We start from the raw sequence: 18,416 nt of genomic DNA on the forward strand, positions 1-18,416 counted from the left end.
CCGAAGGTCATTCTAGAGAACCAAAGCGCAGTTATGGAAATAAATGGATAACACTGGAAGTAATATAAAGCAGACAGAGTTCTAAGGTAACTATTTCCTGTTACTTATGTGATAGACTCCGTTTCACTGAAAACATTGCCTAAAGGCTGTGCATGTTCATTCTCACCTTGGACCTAATCATAACATAATGGATCTGATGCTCATCTACATGATAATGCCAAATGGTGTCGAACGAAATACATGAACATCTTTTTTGTGGTAATGTCAAAGAATAATGAATCAAATATATCACCATTCCTTCACAGTGGCTCCAAACTTCCAGTGAGCTCTCTGTTAATTACAAAATAAACACTGTATACATACCTATAACTCTGTTAAAACAGATGGTTGTCTCATCATCTGATCAGAGATGTTCACAAACAGATTGAGATTCACACCGTCCACACCTGCTTTCTTGTATAACCACAGATAATAACATGGTTACGGCAGAAAAAGGAGATAAGCAGCAATCTATTGAGTCTGACCCAATGTTATTGTGTGTTCAATTGACTTTAATATCTTTCCCCACAACACTTTCTTAGTTCTTTGTAATACCTGAATTTTTAACCTCAAAAAAAAAAAAAAAAGCTCAACTTTCCACACAGGGTTTCTTTGTCTGTTTACAATCTTTGAATTTAGTGGCCAAGGAAAAGGAAAATCTTCATTCTAGAATTGCATAAAAATACATTTAGTAGAAACTGCTGTAAATTATAACTGCCCCCTCCACCACTGGGGGGAAAACAGAGAGGCACAGGGGTGTGTGGTGAATAGCTGACTTATTTTTCTATATCCTTATTTAATAAATGATCACATATAGAAACATTGTGCATGCATGCGATCCAGAAGGTACGCACTACCATTGGTACATAAAATTTGTCATACCTTATAAAATGCAACCAAAGTACAAAACTAACTCAATCAAAACATATCTCACTCCTTCTAACACATTAGACTGATAATATCTAAAATGATATAAAAAGTGAAAAGCAGAGTTAATATTAACCACATTTATTACAATAAACTTATAATAAGTCCTGAATGGGATCTGACAATTTACCAGGATGCTTGCTTAACAGTGCTAAACATGCCCATGCAGTCTCACTCCTCAAACTGTTTAATTTAAGTTTAGGTACTGGTTTTGTCCTTGATGAGTGGTGCACAGCAGTGATGATGCAACCAACAGTATAATTACAGACCTATCAGCCTTACAAGCATCATCAGGAAAGCAAAGAGGCATATTATAACTGATCACGTAAGCTGGGATTTCAAGAATCTTGTTAGACTTGACCTCCAACAGTCTGATTTTGAGAAGGGTAGATCCTACCTATTTAATAATGTAAATTTCTTTAAAGGGATACAGAGGCAGCAGATGTTGGGCATGCAGTGCATGCTGTCTATCCTGACCTGACTAAGGCCTTTGCTCCATTTCACATGCTGGCATCATACAAAAAAAATGCTTCAAAATCAACAGATGAGTCATCAGATGTATAGCAAACTATCTGAAAGACAGGATTGATGACAATGTGAGTCAGGAGCCTCATCAGAATCAGTGGTGTCCTTCACGGTTGGGTATTGGAACCTCTACTTTTTGGTATTTGCTTCTTAGATCTTTAAGCAGAAAACCAAGATCTCTCTGGCTAAAAAAATTTTGCGGATGACTATAAACCGGAGGTGGTTATTACATCACCCTATGACACTCCTACCTTCAAGAATTAACTGACCATGGCAAACACTTAGTGTACTAAAATGGTCTCAATCTAAATACTAAAAAGTGTACAATCATCACCTGCTGTAGATAGATCCAAAAAGCTGATTATTGAACACATCAATCATCTTTCTAAGGGAACTTGCCCATCCAATCTTACACCATATTTTCTACAATCTGTTAAACGCATCCAAATTATTAACTCACTAGTTGAGGCTAGTGTTTTTAGGGTACTTGTCTTCAGGGGATATTGTAGTTAGCGGCTATTACAAATCAAGGAAATGTATATACTACCCAGATGAAATTACAGATGAAACTTGCATTTTTCTGGAGTTGTGGTACAGGTAGTAAGCTATAGGAAGAGGTATTCCATTTAGTAGTTAATATATAATTTTTTCTCTCCTCACAGCCAGATGGGGTATCTATCACAATGTGTTTAATCTACCAGTCCCACAGAAAATGTCCCCCTTCATTTATCAGTAATTAAATAGATTATATATCGCCTCTGAGTGGTGATCTCCAGTGCAACTTACCTTTCTGAAATTAGTAAATTTTATAAAAAGTATGCTGGCCTTAAGGGTTTGAATGTTCACAAAAACGTAGCATCTTCCAAACAGATGAATTATGTGGTCATTTCAGTTTAAGCCTGTCACTCTCTGGGGACATGATCTATGATTAGAGAAATATTATCTAACTTACATCTTGCTAATTTATTAGTTTAAATAGTTTTTTAGCTAAATGTTATTAAGCTTTCACCTATACATCTGCCTATTTTTTTTTTTTTATTTTGTTTTGTGCTCTCATCTCTCATTTCAAGTGTTACCATGATCATGGATGTGTTGTTTTTAAGTATCATGTTATGATTGCCATTTATGCTTTGTTGCGTGGCTTGTTATGTGTTTACAAATGTTCTTTTTCAAATAAAAAGTGTAGTATCAAAGCTTTTGTTAGACACTCCTCCTTCTTCCCTGATTATACTGTCTAGACAACACAACTCTGTAAAAAAAATGCAGGAAAGGACCTAGGTACTTGCGTTGTTAGCTTCTACTCTTTGAAACCAAAAACCTGACAGGCCTAAAGTCCTTGAGTGGTTAGAAGCTCTATCACTTTATTTAAGGTGTTATACATGTGCCATTATAAACCAGACTATCAAGGATCTCTTATTTCTCCACTAGTTCAATATTTTCTTGGATGCTAGAAACCAGGGTCCTAAATATTCACCAACAGATAAATAAAAACATGATGAAGGGAAAGGTATTTAACCCAGTGCCTCACAAACATCTAGAATAAACTTCCTGAAAATGTACAGCATAAAACCTACACTTCAACCTACTATCCTCTACCTTGCACTGGCAGTGGTGAATTCTAGTATATCCCTGAGATACCAGTATATCTCTAACCATGCAGTTCAACTCACATAAGTACAATTAATAATTCTCAATAGTCATTATTCAAGAATTTCCCATTCTAAAATTATTCTTTCCCCAGTTAATACTCAACCATTCAATCATTTCCATGACAGTCTCCTCTGCACCTATTACAGTTTTATGTACCTAGAGCCTTAGTTCCTTTCCATGAAATTCCATTCTCCATTCCTTTGCAATCATCATTTTCACCAAACCTGCTCTAAGTTGCAATTTTATCCTTTCTCTGTTATGTCACACTAGTGTCCCTCATCATTCCCAAATAAACAATTGTCTGTCTTCAACCTTTTTTATTTACTACATCCCAGCAGTATCTATGCATCCACTACAGTTTTCTTCCCTGATTACATCCTCACCTCATACGTACATTATTTGCTTGCCCCTCTCCTTATTTACAACAAAATGCCTCACTCCACTTAATTCTTCAAAGGATCCTTTACCAGTGATGCAACAGTTGCATTTTCTACACTGACCACAGCCTCCACAGCATACTAATTGCCTTCCCTTTATCTCCCCAAACCTCATCTTATACTTTTCCTCACTCTCTTTAACCTAGCTTTCTTGTAATGTACACATTCCTTGTTTTGCTTCCCATTCACCTAGATCTTTATATATCAGCCCAGTTTTTCCCCTTTCCAGACAAAGTCATCCTTGCTTACTATCCCTCATTTTCCTCCATCTATGAAGGACTTAAATTAGCCCTATCCATTTTAAAAGTACAACAATGGCTCTAAATGCCCTTTGACAAGTGCACTATGTATCAGAAGTTCACCATGGCACCAATGATAAAAAGTATAATGCAAAATATCAGACTGTAACAGCAAATGCCTCTAAGATAAAACTACTGATTTTGGCTCTGAAAAGCTATATCTCTGTCCACCTCTGAGATCTCATTATAAAACTTTCATCGTTATAAAACTTTCAAATAATAACAATAAAAATAAAAAAATAAAATAAAACGTCAGCTAAAGAAGATGTCTAACTGTAAATATCGCCTCAGAGCTTCCAGTGCAGCACACCTTCATATCTGATCCCATACCTTTAATTCACATGGAAGCACAGCATTGTAGCTGTAGTATATTACAAATAAAAAAAAATAGATATTTTTACAGAGAACAATAGAGGATGTTTATTCTTATGTACTGACCGCTTAGCTTAGTACAGCAGTATTTTGGCCACAGCAGATATTCACCACAATATCCAAAATGAAAATATAGCTAAGTCAGATTGTCACACTGTGGCACTAAGAATACATAAACTAAAGTCACTGGAGTGGAGAGAGTTTTTAAAGGCTATATATCTGTCTTTGTGTGATTTCAGTAAAAAAACTTACATGCACTTACAACAATGCATTCAGTTATAAATCAAAGCCAAGAATGTGATTCTACCCACAATACTTGTAGTACAGCATGCCGTTGAATTTTCTTTGCAACTTTATTCACTTGAAAAGCAAGCTATAGCAATCATAGCACAATATTACCAAAAGAAATACACTTTTCTGTTGAGAAATAGATGATTTTTATATCTCAGTAATGTCACCTTAATAAGGAACTGCTAACGATAATTACTATTCTCAGTGTTCTGAGCAGAAGTTCACCAGAGCACACATAATGAAAACAGGGTATAATACAAAATGATGGGTTATGGCAGCAAATGCATATGAACTAAAGCCATTAAGGTCTGTCTTGGAAATGCTATATCCCCACTAAAATTTCATTACAAAATTTCATGGAATAAAAACAGCTTATTCTAATCTCAGAGCTTACAGTGCTGCAAATCTCTGGAATAGTGTCTACAGCTTTAGCAACTTGCTAAAGCCTAATTACAACTCTGACCTTACCAGCAGAGGTAATTTTTGAGTTTGGTAATCAATACATTGAAATGTCTGCACTCTAAATGCTGTGAGTTGAAAAGCAAATGAAAAAGGACCACAAAAAAGGAGAAGAGCGAATCCTGAAATTCACTCTTCTCCTTAAAACTTCTTTTTGCAGGGGTGGCTCTCCCCTGCACCACCCACACTCCCTGAGCTTAAATACATCAACTCTGACATCACCATGCCTTGGAGAAAAGGGAATATTCTGAGAAATGGTATCTCAGACTTAGTATATGTATGTCAATTCATTTGGCCATTCAGTCTCCACATTTTGGGGCTCACTCTAGTGGGTCTCAACATTTCATATGGTTACCCAATATGCTTTTCCGCTCTCCCATCACAGCATTTCACACAGAGTTTAGTTTCCCTACTATATGTTTTATTATAGAATATAGTTATGTAACAAAAATACAGGACTCAATGCTTATATTATGATTTAACATTATATCTAGGGCATTGCTCAGCCAAACACAATGTGAGTTTGTACTTACTTTGATAATGAGTAAGCAGCAGCAATCACAATAAAGATGCAAACTATGTATGTATCACTGTACCAGTCACTGTCATTGAGTAAGATTTGTTTCAAGTGCTCTTGTACTAAAGCCATCATTGCAATTTACATGGCTTTTTATGTGGAAAATACAAGACTATATATTCCTTGCTATGTATAACTTAGATCTGATGAAGCTCTGACAATATCGAAAACCCTCATTTCTTGTTTTAACATAACGAACCATGGTTTAAACAAATAATATCAACTTGATTCCATTTTTTCCTTATTTTTAATAAAAACGCAAAGTGAACTTCGACACAGATGTTATATAAGAAGTTATGACAACAGTCTATTTTAGTAATTTGTATGCCAATATCGTTCCTGTACAACTAGTTTTCTCTCACTTTTTTTTTTGGCCTTGTTCTTCCTTAAGGAAAGTGTGTACTACTCTTAAGGCAGTAAAACTACATTTCCTTGGACTAGGTTTCAATGTTTTCTATACACACATACACATATATATATATAGAGATAGATTAGATTAGATAGATAGATAGATAGATAGATAGATAGATAGATAGATAGATAGATAGATAGATAGATAGATAGATAGATATAGGTTCATAGTAAAGTACTAGGCTAGCTGCCCTTGGGGACCATTTTAAGCATATCCAATTTCCCCATAATGAGAATCAATCCCTGTGCTTCTTGAATACAAGGTAAACACCTTAACCATTATATACATATATGGGTGTCAGACACCTTATAAAACAGACAGTAGCTGACATCTGTCTGGTCAACACCATTTGGTCAAAACAGATGGTCGAAGGTGTGTGATATCAACAATCCTTGGGTAGGGGAATACTGTCTTTCACTGGGGAATGTGCAGTTTTGGACTGCTATGTATAACTTATATCTGATGAACCTATCATGGGGTGTGGAGGGTGCAACCCTCTACATGGGGTTACAGAGGGTCTTGCCCCTCTGCAAATAGGCTTGCCTTTGGTTTAGTCTGCTCCAGTATAAACCCCAGAGCATGCACAGAATGTGTCAATATTTGTGCATTCAACTTTATGGTGTCAATATTCTGAGCATCAGCATACTGTCAATCAGTCGCCTGATACCCGTGTGTGTGTATATATATATATATATATATATATATATATATATATATATATATATATATATATATATATATATATATATGGGTTCCATACACTAGATTGAATTTTCACTAATTCGAAATAGTGCATGGAATGCTCACTGCAGCGAAAGTGCACTTAATCGAAAGTGCACTTACGCGAAGTTCAGTACAATGAATGGGTGTTGTACGGAACTTCCGTGCAGTACTCATGGACCTTAGGGTTAGGGCATGGGTCATAGTAAGGGGATAGCCCTACCATGTGCCCTAACCCTAAGGTCCGTGACAACTGCAGTGCAGTGAAGGACATAATAATGTCCTTCACTATGGTGCGATAGTCATGAACCTTAGGATTAGGGCATGGGTTAGGGTAAGGGGATAGTTTTACTAACTATCCCCTTACCTGTGCCCTAATCCTACACCATAGTGGAGGGCATAGCTTGTTTTTTATGTGCTCCACTGTGCTGCGGTGTTTTCGGTGAAGTGCACTTATGCAAAAGTTCACTTTCGTTAAAGTGAACTTTCGCAGAAGTGAGGCTTCCTATTACAAGTTTGAAGTAGTGAACTTTTGCTCTTGTAATAGGAATCCATATATATATATATATATATAGATATATATATATATATATAGATATATATATATATATATATAAATATATATATATATATATATACATATATATATATATATATATATATATATATATATATATATATATACACACACACGCACACACACACACACACACACACACACACACACACACACACACACATACACACACACACACACATATACATATGTATATTATATATTTATATAGCTTTGTAAAGCTATATATATATATATATATATATATATATGTGTGTGTGTGTGTGTGTGTGTGTTTCCTATCAAAGCTTAGAATGTAGGTTCGGTGAGCATGCAAATGTCGAACAGCAGTTGGCCAATTTTCATGTTACTGAACATAATGAGAGCATGAGTACATATCATCAAATGTAACTATGCATTCACTGATATGTATTCACTGTTATGACTAGAGATCGAGGTACAGTGTGGATTGGTTAATGCATCCCTTTCCTCATTGTAGTTCGCTTTCATAGTTGGAACAGATAGTTTGCAGGGATTGGGGGGAACTGCAGGAGGGCTTGCACCCCTGCAAAAATACGTTTGATGTTCAAATAAAATGTCAAATCTTCTGAATTCTTTTATCAGTTTGATATTTTCACCTACTTAATATGCAGGCATTCAACCTTACCTTTCGATTTTAAGTCTTTTTTTTTTTTAACTTCGAATTTTGATGTGTGTGTGTGTGTGTGTGTGTGTGTGTGTGTGTGTGTGTGTGTGTGTGTGTGTGTGTGTGTGTGTGTGTGTGTGTGTTGTATAAATAGATAAAAAAATATTTATTCATGTATATATAGAGCGAGAAAGAGAGGGGAGAGATATATAGGATTTTTACCTCTGACGTAATGAGAACTTAATATGTATGTATTCTGGACATTAGTTTTATTCAGCCTTTTGTACAGAGGTCAAGTAGCCCCCTAAGTACAAACCAAGCATAGTGTCAATCTGCGACAACAAAGGACATCTGACATGTTGAATTTTCCACCTATGTATAACAGTCTACATGTTCATAGGTTCATAAGTGCTTAGGTATATACTAGGCTAATGACCACAGAAGCCTTTAAAAGCCTAGTCACTCAACACAACCCAGTTGTGTCTCTGTGTATCACAAGCATTTATTAGGAGGGGGGTATGTTAGTTAGGAAGTTTCTAGAGGTTATTTGGGGGGCATTTTAGTTTGGGCATTACTGTCTACCTCTGCCTGTCAGAGACATGGGATCAGACCCGGGGTAAATTTCTAGTTTCCATTCCATTGGTTAAGGTTATTCTTAAATAGGGTTAAGGATGGGCTATGCTTCACAATAATGGGGTGCCTGTCTAGAGCATGGGGATCCCCTGAGATTTCTGTTAATAACTCCTTTATAATAGAGGGGGTTACATACAAATTACGTAATAAGTACAACTGTAATTCTAAAGGTATCATCTATTTAGCTAAGTGTAACTGTTGTCTTGCCTTCTATGTGGGAAAAACTGAGCGGAGACTCAGGGATAGAATCTATGAACATATATATGCTATTTCCCATAAGAAGGCTGACAATGCACTTGCCAAACATATTACTTCTTTTCCAGACCATTCTTTTAAATTTTTGGTCATTGACAAACTAGAAAGTAACCTTAGGGGTGGCCCATATTCTTTAAAATTATTGGAATTAGAATTGAAGTGGCAAGTCAAATTAAATGCAAGCACTTTTCCAGGTCTTAATGAAGCCCTTTCAGTAGGAGTCCTGTTGAAATTAAAAAGCCTGGCGAGATAATCTTTCACAACTGATGTATGTTTTTTCTTTTTTTTTTTTTCATACAACGTAAAGTAAGCATTTTTATAGGTTTTATGTTTGAATACATATCCATTTTTGAGTCAGTTTGTTAAGTAACCTATTTTAATTTTTTAGTTAATTTAGAAATATACATACTTTTGCGGTCCTTTGTATAACTGCAATTGTTTATTTCAGAGTCTACCATTAATTAATTATTATTGTTGTGCATCCTAACTGCAAGTTATATATATTTGTACTCTTTTAAATTTTAATTGCCTAATTAAGTATTAATTGTTGAAATTTGGCACCTTTTTAGCATATAAAAGTATGTGGATTTTGTTTTATCTTTGTTCTGAAGAAGGCTAACTATTGTAAGCCGAAAAGCGCTTTGACATACTTGGTAATAAAGGTTCGGTTTCAGGTTGGACGTGGTTTTGATTTCTGGTGTTAATAGATATCTGTCTCACCAACATGTTTAATTTATGTTGCAAGCAAAATTTAAATTCCTCGCTCTAGTGCTTATGATGCTGTTCATTTTGTGGATGTGCAAAAGGTCCATCAGAGCTGGACGTGAGGATGCCTTGTATGGCAGGCATAGATCCTTTCTCAGTTACCCGTAGGTATAGAGATAGCACTTTAAGGTAATTCACATAGTACAGTGTGTTTATGCCCTAGATCCAACTGTTGCATATGTCTGGTCAGGTTAATGCCAAAGGGGCATTATACTCAATAATGGGTCTAATGAAAGCCAAATAAAGTGGCACAGTGGCTTCCTTGGATCTGAATGCCATGTTCTTACTTACAAGTTGGGCAACATAGAATGATTTTCTTACTACTTTGGTCACATGTTGGTCAGATTCCAGATTACTGTCTACATATTTTCCCAGATATCTGACTACATGGACAGCTCTTAGGGGTGTCTTATCAATGAAATTATTAGCCTGGGTGACAGTTTTCCTAAAAGGAATTATAATGCATTTCATGGCATTGAGTTTTAGTCCATGAGTTTTCACCAGTCATTTGCTTGTTTTAGACCCTCTTCCAAGATATTTGTGTGATTGGGGGAAATCTGTGATAGCTCCCTATTTGCAATCATCTATGAACTTCGCCAACTAAATACTCTTGACATTAGCCTTTACCTCTGAGAAGTAGATGCCAACTAGGACTCTTCCCAGCATGAAGCCCTGAGATACCCCCACTGGTGACCAGTCTATTAGTGGAGGTGGTTTCATCAATCCTGGCTTCCTGAGTCCTGACTGTGAACCAGCTGGCAATCCAATGACTTATGGAAGGGTTTATGCCCACTTCAGGGAAATTGCCTGTTATACCTGAGTGGCATATTGTATCAAATGTCTTAGCCATGTTGTATAATACTAGGCTTTCAGTTTTCAGAAAACTAAAAGCCTAGCCTATAACCAGAGGTCAGATTCAAGCCCTGTACCTTGCATCTGTGAGGTAAAGATCTTAATCATTAACGTAACCCCTCCCCCCTGTCCAGTCCCTAAAGGCATTTCACAATATAAAATCCAGAGGCTTGTAATAGGATACTTAAATGGGAACCACATATCTGCTGTCTCATTGGAATGTGTCCCTTCTTAGTGGGTACACTACCTTTGGACTTGAAGAAATCCCATAAATATAATGGCCATGTTGTTCTCTGACAGATATCATCCCTTAACAAACCATATTATTAATCATTCAGAAATAATCCTGTAACTGCTTTTTGCTGGCATGCATCAACTGCCCTCAAAAATTCACCTACATTCTGTATACTTTTCAAAGTCTCACTTAGAAGAAAATGAAAACCATAATGGCCACATCAACATAATGTATCTTGTAGCTGCTGTTAGAATACATTAAGCCCAAAAAGCCATACCATTTTATTAAACATCGATCATGTAACAATCCTGTAATTTTCATTTGCAGCATTCTTCCTTATACCCTACAACAAAAAGACTTCCAGTTACTGTTCACTTTTATAGTGTTTGATTGTAAGGGAAGTGAAAGAAACAATGGCCACAGTAATTTTTTCTAACCTAGTATTCTTGAGAACTATACAGAAATAATCCTGTAACTGCTTTTTGCTGGCATGCATCAACTGCCCTCAAAAATTCACCTACATTCTGTATACTTTTCAAAGTCTCACTTAGAAGAAAATGAAAACCATAATGGCCACATCAATATATTTTATCTTGTGGCTGCTTTTAGAATACATTAAGCCCAAAAAGCCATACCGTTTTATTAAACATCGATCATGTAACAATCCTGTAATTTTCATTTGCAGCATTCTTCCTTATACCCTACAACAAAAAGACTTCCAGTTACTGTTTACTTTTATGGTGTTTGATTGTAAGGGAAGTGAAAGAAACAATGGCCACAGTAATTTTTTCTAACTTAGTATTCTTGAGAACAGATACACAGATACACACAGACACACACACACACACACACACACACACACACACACACACACACACACACACACACACACACACACACACACACACACACACACACACACACACACACACACACACACACACACACACACACACACACACACACACTCATACACACACACACACACACACACACACACACAAAAACGCACTTGTTTCACATAAATTGCTAGCCGCTCTTTTTCTACCCTCAGCCTGTCCCAATAAGCAGATACTTCTGGCAGTCACCTATCATATACAGTTGAATAAAGTGCTGAAATAACAAAAACAGTAACATATTTCCTCATGTTACTATATAGCATCCATCTTCGTGCTGACTGCCATAAAAAAGTAACTAAGAACATATAAAGTTCTATTGTGCTAAGTGTATGCTATTACTACTGCCCATAGCACTGTCTGGTTTCATGCTAAAAAATAAACAAGAACAATTACAATAACAAAATTCAGCTTGGAGCTTTCAGGCACTGTCCTCTGTCTATTTCCTACACCAAGGTATAGCAATGATCACTTTGCTGTGATTACACTAAATGTCTTTTGCATTCATCCATCATAAGTTTTCCACTCAGATAGCCAAAATGAAGATGAAAAATACTGCAATCTATTTCAAGTTGCTTTTTTGTAGGCACTCCCCATATCAGTTACAATAATGCTAAATGAAAATGAAAAATGTGTTTTTCTGTGGGCAGTTATCTTCTGTTACCATTGCTCACCACATCTCTCAACTTCTCAGTTCAGGAATCAGAGACAAAGGCTCAAAATTCCAGTGAAGTTTTAAATATTGCTTTTTCATAGTTAGGAAATTGAGAGGAAACATCTATGCATTTTTTAATTTTAATTTTTTTTAACTTTAATAGGTCACTAATTACAAATGACCAATTTTATTCTCAGCCAGGGAGAGTAGATTAGAAGATGTGATAAAAAAGGTAACATGCAATACAGAGAGACATTTAGCCAATGTATATGATTTTAAACAGATTAACAATATTGTGAGGAAAAAAAAAATAACTAAAAAAATAACCATGACAGGGTAACAAACTATAAATGTATTATATCCCACTTCTAGCACCTCAGTTAAATAGTGTTAACACTGTGAGAAATATTTATATAATAAACGTAAGAAAAAAGTTTGAAAATAATATGCCATTATTTACATAAGTAGAGATTATTATTTACTCAAGTAGAGGTTGTTTAGGAGTGCCAGAGGTAGTGGTGACAAAGCTGAGAGTTGTGGACATGCAGGAGTGAGTTTAGAGTGAGGGGAGCAAAGTGACGTAGACTTTTTAGGTTATTTGGTCATAAGGGTGGCACAGATATTTGGAGAGGATGAGAGAATTTTTTTAGCTGTACTTGGAACTCTGCGTATGAGAATGGGTTTTTGATGTGGGTTTGGATAGTTTTCCATAGTATAGATCCTAGTATGGAAAAGCAGTGATCTGTGCAGTGAAGTTTACTTTTTTTCTGGGGGGGGGGGGTTGTAGTGAGGGTGCTGTGAGGTTGTGGCCTCTGAGGTTGTAGGAAGAAGATTACCTAATATGTTTGGCTGTTAAGAGAGCATTTTTTTATTGCTAAGAAGACTGAATAGCTGTGAGCATAAGCCCTTCCCAATGCTTTGCAGTGGGGTTCATTTTGGGAGTGATAAGAACAGAATGTCTGCATGTCTTTTTTGGTGAAAGTGTGGATTTCTGTCAAGTTTCTTTTTGATGCAGATGATATTAGGAAATGCCATACTCCAAATGGGAGAGAAAAATATCATTATCTATGGCTGCTGCAACTGATTTGGTCTGAAAGGGAGAGATTTTGTTAGCCCAAAAATATTAATTTATCTTTTCTTTTTCTTGTATTGTTTAGATGGATGGTGAAGTATAGAGAAGGGTCAAGCCATATTTAGTGATGCAGGTGTTGTGTAGATCATTTTCGTTCAATTTTTTTTTCTCTTGCTAGAGTTGATAAGGTTTTTGTTGTTGATCTAGCTGATTGGTTGATTAGTAAGAGGAAGTCAGACTGATGGCCTTTTTGGAGGGTGGATAAGAATGGATTAGTTCCGAACAGGACCATGTCATTAGTGCAGAGAAGTATCTGTATATGAGGATGGTCATAGGGGAATTTGTTAATTCAGGCAATGAACAGGGGGAGGGTGAGTATGGATCCTTGTGGAATTTTTTTTACTCTTATTTTTAATACTAGTGGAGGGCAAGAATAAAGAGTGAACTTTGATGGAGAAGTAGCAGTTGGAGAAATCATTTTGAAAGCATAGTAGGCCATCATTGCTTATGCCAGTTTGAACAAGCGGCCGCAGTAGTATGTTGCTGTCCACTAGATTAATGGCTTTGATAAGGCTGCAGTCTACAGAACAGTTAATCATGACTTTATCCATGCCTAACAGAAGTTCAATGGTGAGGTTCCAAAGAGCTGTAATAGTGCTTCACCCAGACCAGAAGCCAGGCTGCTCATCTTGACTTGTTAAGATTGATTAACAGTATTTTCAATTTGATTGGATGAGCTTTCATATTTATTGATGTAGATTTTATGGTGTTTCAAGTCTGATGAGGTTCTGTACAGTAATTAAAGGGATGAAAGTGCTTATTCATTTGAATCTTGTGTTAGTGATGTCATTCCTATATCAGCAACTGTCCTTTTCTTGTGATTCGTTACAAGTTTGTTTTTTTTTTATTTTTGACGTTATACTTAAAAAGTTGCTAGAATAACAATGTTTGCATTAACTTGTGTTATCTGAAGGATATAAAGTCTGTAACTTAAATGGCTGTCATTATTTAGAGACTTCAATCATCAAGCATTTGCCAGAAAACTACAAATCTGATAAGGATCAGGCCAAACATAAAAATCAAAATCAAGAACATTTTGTGAAATCAGGGATGGGTGAGAGGTGTCTTTCTCTCATATACACAAACACACACACACACACACACACACACACACACACACACACACACACACACACACACACACACACACACCAGCTAAATAGCTACACTATTGACTTTGCATCATTTATTATAATAGCTACAGTAATATTGTGAGTAAAACAAATCAGGGACATTCTTCTACATCAGGTGGCAGTTAAGAGTATCACATGCACCATAGTTCTCAATCTTTAGAGTGAAGTAAAAGACAAAATCCAAAATAATTGCAGAACAAAAGTGCAAAATCAGGGATAGATATTAAAATTGCTCCTACATACTTAACAAATCACTAGAAGAATAATATTTAAGATGTGCCTTCTAATGAATCTAAAGTCTGAAACTCAAACATCTATCATTACTTAGCAACTGCAATTCTTGGCAATTTTCCAAAATAAAAAAAAGCATACATATTATACAAGGAATAAATTAAATGTATGTTGCTTACCTGCATTTAACAGAACACACACGGAAATCAGGAATAATTATGACCAAAATTGTTTTACTTTCAATCAGAATGCTTACGGTTATGATAGTTAAGAACAGAAAATGAAACAAAGTCAGAGAATGAAATCAAAGGAAATATACAGAAACAGTCATACAGTCATGCAACTGCAGAGACATCTTAAATAATGTGTCGGGCCTTAGCTGTGAACTCCTACATGAGCATAATCATTTCTTTATAGGTTCAGGATGTTTTACAGGGAACATCATATAAAGATAAAACCCACTGCTATGCCAGTAATATGTGATCCAAAGGTAGTTGCAGCAACTCTAAGGAGTAGAACAGTGCAGGAAAGAAGTGAATGGAAAAGTGTAATTAAGATGCAGTTAGAGTCAGCAATATAGGTGCATGGTACTATCAATGACATTACAGGTTTCACATCTGTACTAGGCAGCAAAGTCTGAATAAAATGACCAAACAGTACCATTACCTATTGTTTACAAATGGAGAAGTGGTAGCGAATATGGCAAATGTTAGGTTCTTTTCTGTGATAGTTGTAAACTAGAGCTTTGGGAAGATAAAACCAGATGAGGCAAAATCCAACTTAAGTAACTTTAATATGTAATTATGAAGGTGAAGATTTATTAGATTTCAGTTTAGAATTTCTTCAACTGAACAGATGTCTGACATCAGTCTTTCAGGACAAAAATAACAAACACAGACTTATGATACCTGCCTGGAAATACATAAATACCAAACACTGACTAAACTTCTAAATAACCATTTTAGTCGATTTACTAAAGAATATTCATTATCTATCTCTCTGTCTGCCTGTTGTATAGGTTCATAGGTTCATAGGTTCATACTAGGCTATCTGCCCGAGGGCATTTACAAGCCTAGCCCATAGTTTTGTGGCTTACGCCACCCCTTTAGTATGGGGAACTATACCCATTATTTTGCTGTGCCTCTGTTGAGCAGTGACACTGAGGTAATCCCTGGGGTATATCTGCAATCTCCCATCCATTGGTCAAGATTTCTCTTGAACAAGGCCAGCGAGGTGCTCTGCCTCACATATACCGGGATTTTATTCCACAGCATAGGGAGTCTTTGGGTGATGAATCTATCCCTCCAGCGTCCTATTAATAGCCGTGTCGAGGTTTAAGTCTCCGCCCTTGTGGCTCTGACGGATCTAGATTTTTGAGGTGAAGCATATTCATCAAATCTGGGTTTGACATGGCCTTGTATGTTAGGCAAAGGTCACCTCTGAGCAAGCGGTGGCGACTGAATAGAGCTGGAGTTCTTTCAGTCGGGCAGCATAGGACAGATGTTTGAGACCCTTTATCCTTTTGGTGAGGAACTTTGTGGCCTCTCCAGCTGCTGCAAGTGTCGGGTCAGATACATTCGAATGGGGCATTGTACTCAATCATTGGTCTGATGAGTGATGAGTATAGGGAGACTATGACCTCCCTTGATCTAGATGAGAATCCCTTCATGATAAGGTGGGCAATGTAGAAGGTCTTCCTAACTACTTTAGCTACATGGGTGTCGAATGACAGACTACTATCAACCTGGGTCCCCAGGTCCCTGATAACTTCTTCTATGCTCAGTGGATTGCCACCTATTTGGTAGCTAGGGGTAACCTTGTTTTTCCCGAAGGGTATGACTATGCATTTTGGCATTTAACTTTAGGCCATGGCTCTGGCACCAGTTATCCGTTTCTGTGAGACCCTTCTGAAGGATATCTGTGTCAGATGTGTTTTCTACTATGGCGCCCAGTTTGCAGTCATCTGCAAACTTTGTCAGCCATAACCCTCCTGTGTTTGCTTGTACTTGAAAAGTAGATGCCAAACAAGAGTGGGCCCAGGACTGAGCCCTGTGGTACACCACTTGTGACAGGCTTTGAGTCTGACATGGCGCCAGCAACTCTGACCCTGTGGGTTCTGTCACTCAGCCAGTTTGCAACCCATCTTGTGATGTACGGGTTAACATTTAAGCTGATGAGTTTTTCAATGATACCAGTGGGGTATTGTATCAAGGCCCCAGATCGAGGTAGGCTGTATGGACTGCCTTTCCTCATCAATGGCTTTGGTGACTGTTTCAAAAGTCAACCAAGTTTAGAAGGCATGATCTGCCTTTGACAAAGCCAAACTGGGATGGATCCAAAGTCTGCAAATTCCTATGTCTTTATTTATGAGGTCTATTATGATCCTCTCCATGGCTTTGCAGATAAGGCTTGTCAAGCTAATGGGCCGGTAATTTCCAGGGTCGGTGGAGGCACCGCCTTTGTGAAGTGGGACCACAGTTGCAGTCGCCACTCCTGGTGTATCCAGAGGTAAGACTATGATTAAACAGCTGTCCTAGCTGTGGGTTTAATTCCTCGTTGAGTTCGTGGAGCACACAGCCGGGGACACCATCAGGTCCCATGGATGCTGTGTTTTTGCTTTGGAGAGAGCAGTTCTCACTTGGGCGTTGGAGATGTTTGGGGGCTGCAATCGCTTGGTATAGATATCTCTCCTTTTGGGAGGGAGAAGTTTGCACTGAACCTGTCAGCCAGTATGTTGGCAATGTCTGTAGGATCAGTAATCTTCACATCATTTTGAACTAGTTCTGAGCATATCTGGGAGTTCCTCCCAGGTTTCTAACATAGCTAAAGAAGGCCTTATGATTGTCTTTTGAGTCTTTAGCTATTTTCTCTCAAAATTTGCTTTGGATGATTTTATGAGAGCTCTTAGTTTTTACTTATAGTGATCAAGGGTGTCTTACCTTTTAAGGATTTTGCTCTATCTTGTAGTAGCTTCCTCCTTTGTTGTAGAGTTTGTTTATGGCTGGGGTCCACCAGACTGGACGCTTGCCTTTGGTACAAAGAGTCTTTGTTTTGCTTGGGATTGCCTTATCCATGCAGTCCTGCAGGTGCTGGTAGAAGGCATTTGTAAGTGATTCAGCGGCTTGAGTACTGTTTTCCGCTCGGGGCCTTAAAGGAGACCACACTAGTCTTTAGAAGTGTGAAGTCGGCTTTCGAAGTTCTTTACTGTGGTCTTTTTGATTCCAGGTGGGGGTGGGATGAGGACCTCCATCGAGATTAGTTTGTGATCTGATCTCACCAGTGAGGGGTATACTTCCGGTGTTGAACATTGTGCTCCCATGTTCGTGATGATGAGATCAAGTATGTTTTCTCCTCTTGTGGGGATGGTGACTAGTTGTTCCATGGCATTTGAGTTTATGAATTCCAGGAACTTTTGGGCTAGGGTGTTTGGGCTTGAGTAGTGTTCCCAGTCTATATTAGGGTAATTGAAGTCACCTAATATGATGGTGTTTGGTGATACATTTATCCCCTCTAGTGTTTTCAGGAAGGCCATGTGAGGTTCCTGAGTTTGTGAGGGTGGCCTGTAACATGCTACAATTTGCAGAGCAGTCTTGCCTATGTCCATCTATCTATCTATCTACCTATCTATCTATCTATCTATCTATCTATCTATCTATCTATCTATCTATCTATCTATCCTTCCTTTAATGACCAGCTTAGTCCCACTAGGCTAGTGGTCT

The sequence above is a fragment of the Protopterus annectens genome, chromosome 8.part0 (assembly GCF_019279795.1).
Source record: "Protopterus annectens isolate FY-2018-M chromosome 8.part0, PAN1.0, whole genome shotgun sequence".
Lineage (NCBI taxonomy): Eukaryota > Metazoa > Chordata > Ceratodontiformes > Protopteridae > Protopterus > Protopterus annectens.